This window comes from Egretta garzetta, unplaced genomic scaffold (genome assembly GCF_000687185.1).
Source record: "Egretta garzetta isolate BGI_Z169 unplaced genomic scaffold, ASM68718v1 scaffold68, whole genome shotgun sequence".
NCBI lineage: Eukaryota > Metazoa > Chordata > Aves > Pelecaniformes > Ardeidae > Egretta > Egretta garzetta.
This window is the reverse complement of record NW_009260774.1, coordinates 7177437-7191797: the sequence shown is the minus strand read 5'-3', so window position 1 is coordinate 7191797 and position 14361 is coordinate 7177437.

The window sequence follows — 14361 nt, the reverse complement described above, 5'->3', positions numbered from 1 at the left end:
GACAGGAGGGAAATTATTCCATTTCTTATACTCTGGGCTAAACTGTACATGTTCTGCTGTTTTTCACATTTAAAGTCTGGAACGCTCTCCTCTGCTTTCAAACACATGTATTTGACTGAACTTCCATCAACCCCAACAGTGCAACTGCACTGTAAGTTTTTGTGCAGACACAAGAAAGCTGCTAGTTGTCAATGGACACCTTGATGCATTCAAGTTTTATAAATAACCAAAACTATTTTGCAAGAAAGAAGACTGAAAGAGTAATTTTAAAACACTCCCTCCTCCACCACCTAATTTCTTTATAAAACAAGGCAGAGGTGATTTCTGCTGTGATTGAATGGAAGAAAATAGCTTAGGCAAACAGGCATTTTTCAAGCATACTCTCCTATAGCCTAAGACAGGGAATTACCACAACCACAAATTACATAATTCCCTTAAACTGAGTTACCTGGGGTGAGGGGCAATCAAATTCTGTCCTAACAACTTTTTATCTCCTTAACTAAGCCTTAATTAATTCAGGTTGATTTTCATATCCTCGCCTGCATCTTCTCCCATATATTGTGTACCCTGTGCTATTTATCTCCAGTGGCATCAAAGAGATTTAAAACCATCCTGCCTGGCAAAGGGAACCATTCAGTTACTATTTTTGTTCAGGATGAAGGTGTAGGCAGCAGGTCAGAATATCATAAAGGAAAGGATTTCTCATAACTCTATGATTTTAGATGGGTTAAGAGTAAGACTTTGTATAGTTCATTCTTTTATTTATTTGTCAACATTACAAAATGCCAAACATATTTTGAAGGTGTGTCCTTCTTGTCTTTAATCACACAACATCTCCCAACAGAATAGAGAAAACTCTGACTGTATTTTTAGCACCTCTTATCAGCCACACAGTTCAGTACTGACAACCTTTGCTGGAAGTCAGTCTCTGTTCTATCATTTTCTTAGGTATCACATGAAGAATAGTTGATCTGAAGTAGAAAGTGCTGAGGCAGTAATCTCCTTAACAGTTTATCTTCAGTAAAACTGTGATCCCATGGGACCCTTCCTAACACAGTGGCACACTGCTAATGTGACCTACAAACTAATTTAAGTCTATTATAAAAGCCCTGATGTACAGAAACAAGAGGGGTTTTTTGCTTTGCTGATATTGCATACTTTATTTGCTGCAGGAAATTTTGTAGAACAGTCTTACAGACCATTGTCTGTTTGTCACGTAAGCAAGTTAGAAAATCTTGGCATTGCTTTCCTTCCCCTGGATACTATTTTATATTTCACAGATCAGTAAACATACTCCTAAAGACTGCTAGAATACTGCATTTACTGCTTTTCTGCTTGCTGTGGGCTGGGCAACGGTTTTGGAAAGTTACTCCTTAATAAAGTCTGTTCTAATAATTATATGCTACTACAAAGAAGGTAAAGTGATTTAAAAGGTGAAAACTATTATTTCCATGTCAAGCAAGGTTATTAACTAAACTTCAAAACTATGTTTAAAATTCTGGGAAAAGTTCTGGATACTGACATTTGTAAGGATTATCGACACTGCACGTCAACTAACAGGAGCCATAGCAACCACGGTCATTAGATAGGACACTATTTCTACCTTCCATTCTCTTCAGCACTGACAGCAGATGAAACACCTAAACAAATGTTTTATATGTAAAGCAAGCAGATTCTATATTTTCTGAGGACTTAATGAAAATATTTATCAAATAAAGCTGCTTCCAAAATAAATTTTGAGTACTTTTGACTAGGTAGGCTCATTTAGTTACCTATGCTGTAGCTATGTAACAGTTAGAAAAAAAAAAAGTTTTTTGCTTTGTGGTATTCTGGGTGAAAAAACCAACAAAACCCAAACAAGAAAAATTTTGCATCCACCTTCAATATTATAGTCTATATATACTTCAAGAAGTATAACATGTTTGCATGCTGGTAACCTGAAAATAAAATAAAAATAAAATTAAAAAAGAAGAGGAAAAAAAAATTCTAAGATGATAAAAGAGAAGTTATTCTTCCTGTACATTCTTCACCCAGCTTCTTCATTTCTGCCTCCCTGATGATCTCTTTGGGAAAAATTACATAGCAAAATGCATCACACTTTCACCTTATAGTTGTGTTGAACGGTCCACACCGATTGCTCAGATAGGTATTGCTATTGTTACTCTCCAACAGGCAATTTAGTGCTTCTTGGCAGAGCTCTGCATTGCTGCAGAGTTCCCCCGACTTCAGGTGCTGAACCCTGTCTCAGAGAACCTGAGCTTCTCCATTTCTCTCAGCCAGTTCTGTTTGTTTCTGCAGTTGTTATGTAGCTATATGGTTATAGCTGGCAGAAGGGATTAAAATAAATTCTTTTTCCTCCTTGCTCATTCACAAAAAACCAAATCTACTTTCAGCCTCACATTTCACTGCTTTTTAGCATACATAGATGTAGATGTAATCCTGCCTAACACTGAAGCTACAAACATTATTCCAGCATATGCAAGATATGGAAGAATTATGGTTTTTTAGGATCTTAGCTATGTCTCTGATATTTCAGACTGTATTTTCCCAAAGAAAATCTAAGAAAGAGGGTGTCCTTTCCCCAACTTTGTCAAATTAACTTTGGATTCTACAGGCAGAGGGAACTATTGCTCTTTTTATTCCTGGACATTTTTATGGTAAACTGTAAGCTTCCAGATAATCTAAACTTGGACATTGAATATAGAAATACGATCCTATAATTAAAAGCCAAAGTTTCTAAGTGCATTATAGAGAAAAAGAGATGCTCTGATGTACCATTTTGAAATACCTAAAGCTAAATGACTGATGTTAATATATTTGGTAGTCTTATCTGTGATTCTATAGGAGTATTTGTCTTAGTGTCTAGGTAACATTAGGCTACAGGCAAAGATCTAAATAAATGAGATTTCAAAAGGAAGTTAGAGGGAATGGAAAAATTATCTAGTAGATATAGTAGAGATAATTATTTCTTAATTTCAAAGTATATGGCTACTTATCACTGTTGAAAAATGTAAGTAAGGATCAATCAGGGAACCACATAGACAGGATGATACATTATGATTTCAATCTGAGAAAAACTTCATTCCAATATTTGCTTTTTTAAAACACGAATAGTCACAGGATCTCAGAATGGTATCTTGGGCTCTTCCCTGTTTGAGAATATCAAGTAAAAGGGAAGAACATCTGGAGAATTGAAGACAGGCTTTGATTAGGTCTTTATAATCTGTTATTCAATCATTAGAAATATTGCAACCAAAACTGTTGCTTGTTGAAAGGAGTAATAAAAGCAAATTAGAACTTATCATTCAACACTCCAATTTACTATTTTGGAGTAACAGTATTTTTCCAGATCAGTTTTCCAGTAAATAAATTTCAACAAATCAATAAATTAAATCTAAGTCAGAATCTTATTTCTTTGAAAATGCTGTCTCAGCTATGAAGCTTTTGCAGTAATTGATCAAATAAGAGGATGATTTTAAAAGTTTGCATGAATATTCACAGAAGTCTGACTGGTTCTTATGGGAGTTGTGTGGCTAAAACTCTTGTGTAGCACCTTGAAAGTATACTCTATCGTATCTTAGAAAAGGGGCTTTGCATACTGTAAGAAATGCTACTCAATGACATGTGTGAGGTTAAGTCAATACATTACTGTATGAATGCTTTATTACCCATAAGAGATAGCAAAAAGACATTGCCTAGAGGCTATTTCCAGTTCTTGTGTGGCAACGGTAAATTAATCAGGTCTGTTATTTTAGCTGCATTTGGTTAAATGTGTAGCAGAATGAAAGGAAAATTTTAAAGAAAATACAATGCTCCAAAGGCAGTGTGACAACAGATGAGAAGTATCTCATTTAATCAATGTGATTTTGATTGTGAAAATGTAAATGTAAAAATCATTAGTTCCTTTGGGTTTTTTGAAGAGAGGATCCAAAGAATGAGGTATCGATCAGCTGTGACCCCAGACAAAGACATGATGTTAAACAGTTTATAATTACCATGTGAAATTCCTTACTTCTAACACTTCTTGGTGTCACTAGAACATTAATATCTACACATGGATAGGAAAATATAGTGCAACTCATAACAATGTTTATAAAAACTGAACATTGTCTTCTAGTGGCAACATAAAACATGGCATATTCATCAAATTGGTGAGAATATTTTCTACAGGGTAAAATAGAAGTCAGAACTTTTTTCTGAATGGAGCATTTACAAAATGTTCACTCAGAGATTAATTTTCATAAGTATTAAAAATCTGCATTGATTAATGTTTAGATAGCTACAATTCAAAGGAGACTAAAGTAATTAGAATCATCATATATCTGGGGGAAATGACTAACATCATATCATGACATGACAAATGCTTGGTCTATTCTGTAATTATCTAATTTATCTGAAAATCTTGCAAAAGTATTAAACAAACAACAAAGAGAGTTTTCTATCAGTGCAAAAGAAAACACTCCACAAAACCACAATTAAATAACTGCAGAAAATATTGTTCTTAAATTGAAATTTTTATCAATATTAAGTCTCAAGACAAGATAGATTTTTATGCTTTTATATTTCATTATGAAGCACTATTTAATGATCAAATAAGGCAGATATCTATTCCTGACTGAAAAATCTCAAAAGGTTCCCTGTTCAAATAAATACCCTTCAAAACCTGATGAATTTATAAGAACACATTTAAATCTGTTTGCAAGATCTTACTTTCATGCACAGCTTGTCTTTTAAGCTAAAAGCAAAAAAGACTTTTTCATGTCATTAAAATATTTTGGCCTCTAGGGGAAAAAAGTGGGGGAAATTATGGAGGTGTGTGTACAACAGAGCAATAACAAGAACTTCAAGCACTCTTCTACCAACCAAGGAAGATTTTAAGTTTACTTCAAAGGCTGTTTTGACCTTAAGTTTGAATTTTGCTACAACTTCTATTGATGCTGGCTTTACTTTTCTATAACCACTGATTAAACACACAAAAGCTGTTGATTTCATTGCTGAAGTGTTTTTATTTCACTGATCCATAAAAAATAAGCATTTCTCCAGTCATTTTATTTTTCCCCTGAAAAAGATGTAATTCTGAATTATCTTTTTCAACATTTATAAACCTTATGCTGTCTTGCCAGAATTCCCTCTAAAATGTACAATTAATTAGACCTGGATGGTAGTGCTAATGTCCCCTTAAAAGTATGTGAATTTATGAACCAGATGGGGTTTGAAATGTAACTTCTTCGTAAAATATATGGTAAATAACTGCAATACATGTTATATTGTATCACATAGATATCTCTTTTTACTTGTGACTCTCAAAACTGTAATGATTAGGGTATCAAGGGCTCTGTGCAAATACTGAAGAATGATAATGATTTTAAAGTAAAATTAAAAATCATTCAAATTGTTCTGAGATGTTTTCTTCAGATTTTGGAACTGACCCCTATAGATCTTCCTATCAATAGCATAATTTTCTGAATGAGTGGCATCTGGCCTCATTTTTATAAGCAGGACTTCCCATTCTCCTAGTGCTTTTTTGGCTGAGTCACTACTGGAAGTTTATTTTTGGACAGTGGAAGTAAATACAGCACTTAATTCTCTCACACATCAGTTAATCTCACAATATAAGCCACAACCACACTAAGCTCTAAGGGGCTTATTTTCTTATTCCACAAATACTTCCCACCCCTACCTGGTATTGTTTTGATACCAATCTTTCCAATTAAATCTATGGTAGTTCTTAATAGGAGAAACTTTCAGTAAGAATCTCTGCAATATATTTCTCTCATGACAGATTTTTAATTTCAGAGTGATATATGATGTATATTTAGCATATACAACGTTCTGTATATTTACCATTCATTTTTCAGCAGTAAGGAAAGGTTTACACAGCCTAAATAGAAGAGGTAAAAAAGAAATAAGTATATTATATAGAATAAATAATTTTGATAGATAGAAGACAGGAGTAGACCTCAATCTTTTCATACATCAAGCAAAAGAATAAGAAATGCTTTGGAAATTAAGAAATAAAAAAGTATCTGACGAAAACACTAAGTTGTTTTTTTACCCTCCTGCACATCCAATTAATCATATCCATATAGTTTTTAAGTCAAACAGCAATCCATCCATACCTGAAGATAAATTTTCAATAAAGAAAACTGACAAAATTTGCAGGGTTTTCAGTCGCAGATTCCACCACCCAATAAGTGATATTTTTCACTAGAAATGTGGTACATTCATATCCTATTCCTCTGTTACTTGTCATAGTTTCTCACTGTGAGACATCATAAAATCTGAAGAAAAACTATTGGTCTTTTTTCTATTTTTTGGTGAAAATTTCAGATATATTAACGCTGTGACTCAATAACCAAAGTCTTTCACTTATGGAAGGTATATTGTAAAAAGTTATAACAATTGAATAAGGAATTTGAAGACTTAGATGCAACATGAAGATGTCTTAGATATTTTTAATTTCAAAAATCCTTATTTCATGTAATATTTGGATACTAAAACACCTAAAACTGTAGGACCTGAGTCTTCTAACTCAGAAAAGATAACTGCTACAGCCATACTAAGTGACGTTATGTATATTCCTAAACATAACTGGATTCTCATTCCTTACGTTATAGGGAATACTAAATGGTTTTTCATAATCATACTTGAATCATGTCTCCTCTACAGTACTTGAAATTCTTCATTTTCAACAATCTTTTACCCATTGCCAAATTTTTTTTGTATCCATTCACTATTTAAACTTGTGTTTCTCCTACGATCCTTAAATAAAAAATTTAAAAATAAATTAATAATGCACTCTAATAAATTAAAGCAAAAAAAATCTTCCACACCACTAAGACCTAAAAAAAAGAAAAAAAAAGTTATACAGGACAAAAATGGCATAAATCTTTGGATGATAAATTTTTAAATCCATTATAACCATAGTTCAGTAGGTCTTATTGTGACTAAGACCTGGTTTCAGATGGGACAGAATTAATGTTCTTCCTAGTAGGTGGCATAGAGCTGTGTTTCGGATTTAGTACTAGAAGAATGTTGATAACACCTGGATGGTTTAGTTGTTGCTAAGCAGTGCTTACGCCAGTCAAGGACTTTTCAGCTTCCCCTGCTCTGCCAGGTGCACAAGAAGCTGGGAGGGGCCACAGCCAGGACAGCTGACCCCAACTGGCTATTCCAGACCATATGACATCATGCTCAGTATATAAATTGGAGAGAGTTGGCTGGGGGGCAGTGATCACTGCTTGGGCACAGTCTGGGCATTGGTTGGCGGGTAACAAGCAGTTGCACCACTTGTTTTTCCTGGGTTTTGTTTTTCTCTCTTTCATTTTCCTTTTCCTTTCAATTTTATTGTTGTGGTTGTTACTATTATTATTATTATTATTACTCTTATGGTTCTCTCTTGCATCCTACAGTGGCAGGGAAGGTAAGCAAGCAGCTGCGTGGTGTTTGGTTGCCGACTGTGTCTAAACCATGACACTATAGTACAAGACAGATAACATTTAAGTTATCCTGGAGCTTAACAGAACAGTGAGAGTCACTCAGAATAGTTTAATTTTATATTACCTGCAGATGTATTAACATTAGGCCACCAAAAACAGGTGGGAGTGTGAATATAAGATTTATTTACTGTTAGGGATTTCCCAGTATGCATATGTAATTATAATAAAAATATTTGTGCCAAGTAACTTTTAAAAGAAAATTTTGATTAATTTATATCCATATACACTTCTTTTAATTCTAGCATGTGGAAGTATGTGTTTTAAGCACTGAGCTGTGTTTAAAATATGTGAGAGAGCTGATTTGTTTCTTCTCATCCAATGTACACCTGTGCAGCTTTGAAGTCTTTGTACCTTTACTCTTCTTGCTGACTTTAGTGGAAACAGGATTGGGCTAGATTTGCTTCAATGCCTGACTGTGAACAGAGTATATTTAACATTGAGCTACAAAGATTTTTAAAACGTTACAATCAAAACATGCAGTAATGATGTAAAAATACTAAGAAAGGAACTCCAAGTTTTTCTCAGGAAACTAAAAAACCAAGACTTTTTTCTACCCCACAAAATTTGCTAAAGATTAAGTTGGTTTTAAAGTGGTAGGTGCATTTTACACAGACACAGGCAATGCAAAAAAACTAGCTGCTGTAATGGGCACTAACTCTGATATTTGTGCATTTGGACAACTTCTTATTAGATATGTTTTACTGTGTTTGATGTTTTATGTACATCTTAAGTAGTAAACCAGCAATAAGAGGACGTTAGATCTTGTTAGGTTTTTTTAATACAACTTTTTTTAAAGAATCAATGTTATTTACATTTATGTAATATTACCCAATGCCTCCTAATTAAAAAATTACTTGGAAAATTACTTTTTTAAACTTTATCTTCTCAGTGGTTTGTGTCATTTAGGCAATCACAGGTTATTTAGTTGAATTCACTTTATATGTCTAAAGTTTTCATCTAACAATTTAGGTACACTATAATTTGATTCTTAATGATAGAATTTGAACATCTTCCTCATAAAATTATTAATAACACAGTAGTCTCTTACCTTTGAAAGTCTTTTCCTATCCCTGATGTCAAAGTTAGAATATTTCTAATAGCAAATTATATCTAAATATTTGCACTATTCAAGATATAGACATTCTGGTAACGTATTCTCCTATTACTGAAGGACATTGAAATGAGAATTGTTTTAACTAACAACAGTGTTGTATAGCAAGACTCATAAACTTCTCAGTGAAAGATTTTGTCTGAGACGGAAAACATTTTGTAGATATTATTTAAAAAGTCACAAAGCTCCAGCATACAGAAAATTGTATTTTTTAATACATGGATTAAATTTATTAGTGGTATTAGGCACGTTTATTAGGTACTGACATTTTAAGGGAAGTGTCATGAGATTTAAGGGTTTAAATTTTTGATTAAAATGAAGGAAAGGAAACAAAATTCCATAGGAAAAAAATGATTGGCTTTTGGTATTTATCATTTCCTATTACAGTAAACCTAAGAAGCATACAGTAAAGGTAAAACCATGTCTCTTGACCTTTTTGGGGGGGTTCAATAACATTTAAGAGGACAAGTCATCCTTGTTTCATACCGTAAACATCCACTGGAATTTTATAGTTTCTTGTCTCCTGTTCATGTCAATTTTGCACTGACATACATACATACATGCATACATAAAACAGTTTTAACACTCTCTCCTTTTAAAATATATTTTTTATTTTATATCCTGTTAACATGAAAAAGGTCTTTGGACAAAAATCTGGAAAAAAAATTTGAAAAACGATGATTATAAAACACAAGCCTACATGTGTTACCAGGCTTTAAAAATGGGGTAGAGATGGAGACAGAAGAGTCTCATTTTATAGGTTTTTTTCTTGCAAAAGGCATATCTATTAAAATAAAAGACTAGAATAAAATATTGAAGAGACAAAACCATGCAAGTTTACTTGCCTGTGAAAATCTCATTATGAACAGGAATTAAAAATGAAAACTCAGTTGTCATTGAGTGTCCTGAAAATTAGGGCTCATCTATGAATGTGATTTGTTCAACCTCCTATGTGATATAGACCCTTGTAGTCTATATATATCATCCTGTAGTGTATATATAACTGCCATCTAATTTTTTGGGGGGGCGTCAAGATTATAAAAATAACTCACTAAGATTTCTAAATGCTTTTTCTAAATATATCTTACATTTCTCTCCCCTCCCCCCTCTTTATTCTATGTAAATTCTAATCCTCTGTACTGACATTCCAACTATGAACATTATTTTTTTTTTTTCTGACTCCAGGCAAGTAACTGAACCTCTCTGTCCTCCATCTATAAAATTAGCCTTGGTTTAGGGTTTTAATAGAATTGATTAATTAATCATTTTTGGAAATCCTGGAGATGTAAAGTACTACTATACTACTGCTCTTTGTAGCCTTAATTGCATGTATGAGACTCAAAGTCAGGATCATGTTTTAAAGCATTGGGTGGGCTAGGGTTTTGATGCAGGGCATTTCAGCATACAGAAAAGAGCTTCTTTCAGTAGATTCTTCCTTTTGGATTGAACACTCGTCAAACCTGGAAAAATATGTCAAACCAGCCAGGTTAGTTAGGTATTCCAGTAGTCTGTGAAGCTTGGTGCCAGAACAGGTATCCTGTGGCTCACATAAACCCTACATTGAGTCACTTCCTTCTAAAACAAATCTTTTTTTTTCTGTTAAAAGAAGAAAATTTTTTTTCATCACTTTACGACTTTTAACAACATGCAACATCATTTATGATGTGTTACCTTGGCCATAAATGACTTGATGCTGTAAATCATCAGTATTTCTTATTTCTGAATGGGAAGCCAGAAATACTGAGTAGGTCATACTCAGTTCAGGTTGAGCAAATGAGAGAACTGCAGTTCTGTTCTCTCACAATATCTCAGCTAGTACCCGGGGAATATATGACACTGAAGTCCTTATGTCACCTTTCAGTTAGAAACCAAAGGAGAGGATACATTAGAAAAACTGGCATAAGCTGATACTCTGTTGATAGCTTTGAGTTTGGGGTATTTGTGTTATAGTTTTAAGTTGATGGGAATGCCTGGATGGGAACAAGAAATGGTATTACAAACTCATCAGTAATGCACATTAATATGTGTACACACACACACAAAGAACACTTTATTTCAATGTATATCTAATCTTGCTAACCTGATCCAGATATAATTTGAATTTGTAGAAGGTTATTGCAAATGTAGCCATTGTTCAAGACTCCAGAAACACAAAAGTCAGCATTTTTAAAACATATATTCTAATTTATTTTATTTTGTTTTGCACACAGTGTCTGAGTCTTCCAAAGCTGTCTAAGGGATTTGGATTCTTAAAATCTATTTTGATGGGAGTTGGACAACCTGACTTCATAAAGAGCTTTAAAAATTAAGCCAGCAGGTTTATTTTACTCTGTAGATTCAGAGTACTGAAATGATATGCTGAAAAGGTCTTTATCTGCATTAAGACAACACTGATTTCAACTGCCTTATCCCTGTACTGATCACAAGACTGAACTGACAGCACAGAATTCGATGCAAATATTGCAATTTATGTAAACAGGAGAAGGAAAACATTTCTTTTCCACTGATGACAAGCTGCATTTTGGTTAGAACAAGATAGAAGCTTGCTGGCCTTTTCATGACTATAGCATTAACAATGCAATAGTTTCTCTAATTCCTAGTAATGTAGATTAAATTATTTTCTCAACTCTACTTTTACTTCAGAGGACTTGTACACTGATTATACTTAGACTAGTATAAATGTTGTACAGTTAAGAAGCTCTGCTAAGGGAATGCAGTACTGGAAAGAGAATGAAAATGCATAGCACCTACGCAAGATATTGGAAAGCAAAATTCCTAAACTAACCTCTGCCTCTATATTGCCCAAATGATAGCCGTTTTTACATTCTCATTCACACATTACAGACATATTCAAACTGTAGCATGCTGTACGGACCTTCTGTAAGTAGAATTCAAATTAATTATAATGCACAGATGAATGAGTTTGAATATCTGAAAGATAAAACTATAAAATGGCAAAACTAAAAATTAACAGTCAGTAGTTCTCTCAGGAAAGTTTGTTGTTTTGAAAGAGAAAAAGTAAGCAGAAATTACAGCAATAGAAACAGCAGGCAGGGTAAGATTCACCTTAAAACTCAGATTTGCACTCAGGCCTACGTTAGTTACCTGAGAACATTCTATACTGATCCACCACATTTAGTGAAACAGTACTACCTGAATTTGAAATTTGGGCAGAAATGTACCCACTTCAGTAATTCCACTGACAAAGTAGCTCCGCTTACTGTACATGTGCAGAGCATTGCTTTTCAGCTTTCTATGAAGTTTTCCAGATTCATAAATGTTATCTTGTCTTTCCTTTTCCAACTCCATCTGGATTTAAACATAAAATCTGTGCATTCCCTCACTGCTGCTTTCTCATGCCACGTCTTGTTTTTTCGCTGGGAACAGTTTAGGTCATTTACCCACTGAGGTATAATATCCAAGGCACACAGAGGAGTGACAACAGTAAATAATGTTGAGGGAACCTGAAAAATCAGAAATGTTTTGTAGTTGGAAATCACTGTTTTAGACCAGATCACATTTTTGTATCACTGCAAAGTAGCTGTCTAGCTTTTAATATTTTTCACATTACAAACACTAGTTGTTTAATAACTTTATTTTCTTCATTTTTAGAAGATTTTCATACACACAAGTTAAGCATTCAAAAGTATTTACCATGTCTAAAAATTTTCAATGTTATATGAAAGTATTTTCTCATAAAATAGAAATGTAGACATGCATTTTTCATACAAATTTTAAATAAGCCCATAAGTAATGTATGCTCTAGAATGTATTTACTTGCCCGGCATTGGAAATACAAGTACCTCTGTCTGAATACTTTCTGTGTAAACTATATTTTCACACTTACATGACACGTTTTTGTTTTAAATTTATTTGATTTACAACTTACTTAAAATATGTCGTTAAAAACCAAATTTAAGACATTATAGTTTACACCTGATCTAGAAAATACCATGCATGTAGATGAGAAAATTATTTTCCTGTGATAAGAAAGCTGACACTTGCTTAGAAACTGCTTTTATTTTATTATAAAACCAGCTGCTCCTTCCATTGTAATTTTCTCAATGAATGTTGCATCCTCTTGCCAGCTACCAGTGACAGCACTTAGCTGCCTTGCCAAAGTGAAAATTTTTTTATTTTCCTAACCACCTGGGTCTCCTGACCTACATAGCTTTCCACTGTTCTAGGTTTCACTGCCTAAATGTAAAATAAAGTTGGTAACAGATCAAAATCCTTTTTCACACACACAAAAAATCAGTCCTTAGTTCTATGAAATCAAAGTCTACCAACACAGGTTTTCATGGATGTACCAGTAGTTCAACAATAAGATAAGGACATTCAAGGAGAATCATCTGTCTTCTTCCATCTGTTCCTCCAACATATAGATGCAAATACCTAAACCCCATTTTTTTATCTCTGCTTTTTCAGAGAAATCCTACATTTTCATGTGCATAATAAAAAGGATAGAAAAAAATTGTCCTTTAAGTTTCATTCAAAACCTATTATCTGTTGAATTGCACAGTTGAATTTTGTACATTAGTTCTTATACATGACTTTTAAACTTTCTCTAAAGTGTTTTTTTCTGAAGATTTTATTTCATTTCAGAATGAATGAATGTTAAATAATCTTAACAATCTTAAATAAGCATTCATTCACTTTTTCCCTATACTTTAATTAATAGTAAAGAAAGCATGAGCTGAGGCCTGATTTCCGCAGTTACAATGGCTTTGTCCTGCCATGGTTCCTTTTACTTTAATGAAGTTACACCTAATCTACATCACTGTAACAGAATTATTTTGTGTAGTCCTTTTCCAAATCTGTATATAAGGTAACTAAGTGGGGAGTTGAAAACCTAGTGTAATAGGAAGCATGCATTCTTCCACTGTGACATTCTAAAAATGTTATTCAAATCAGAGGAAAAAAGAAAAATATCTTTGGTAGAAACAGTGTCCCACTTACAACTTATGTTCCGTTACACAAGTCTGATGTGTCCAGGAACCATAATGTATATACTATTTACCCAGCTGGATTTTGTTTGGGTAGGTATATTGGCAACCTCAGCAGCAGTAACAAGACTCACCACCTGTGGCAGTCATGGAGGGAAATGCTGCTATCATCATCTTCATTAACTTGGGAACCTGTCATGGGACAGATATTCTTTTGAAGAGGTTAAATACCCAAAGAAGTGCTACTCATACCAGTGTATGAGAAACCTTGAGATATGTCTGTTTTACAGGCCACTACAGTCTAAAAATAACGTTAACAGATGTAAAAACCAAATTTACACACATTGATATATTGCAATCAAAAATATAAAAGTAAATTAGTAAAATTCCCTAACTTTGCATTTTCTTTAATTCTGTTATTTTAATAGAGTTTTTTAATAGATTTGTTTCCATGTAAGCAGAACCTATGATTCAGTAGAAGTGATCTACTTCTGTACCTCCATGTTCAAAAATTTTGAAAGTTAGTTAGACTATAAAATATAGCTGGAGTGTTCTCATTTGTTTATAGAGGTTTGAACTGTTGTCACATTATGGAAAGCTACAAGGGACTGGAGGAGAAGAGGCAATGGAGCAGAAGGCTTTTTCCCTAATGTCTTTCAGCTGTTTCTACTTTAAGGTTAAAGTAACAAACAAGTCACTTGATAAGCCTTTTGAAAGTATTGCTCTGGTATCTTGGAAAAAATATTTTTTCCTAAAAGGAAAAAAAAAAAAAGTGTCCAAACCCACAGTTACTTTCTCTTTGTAT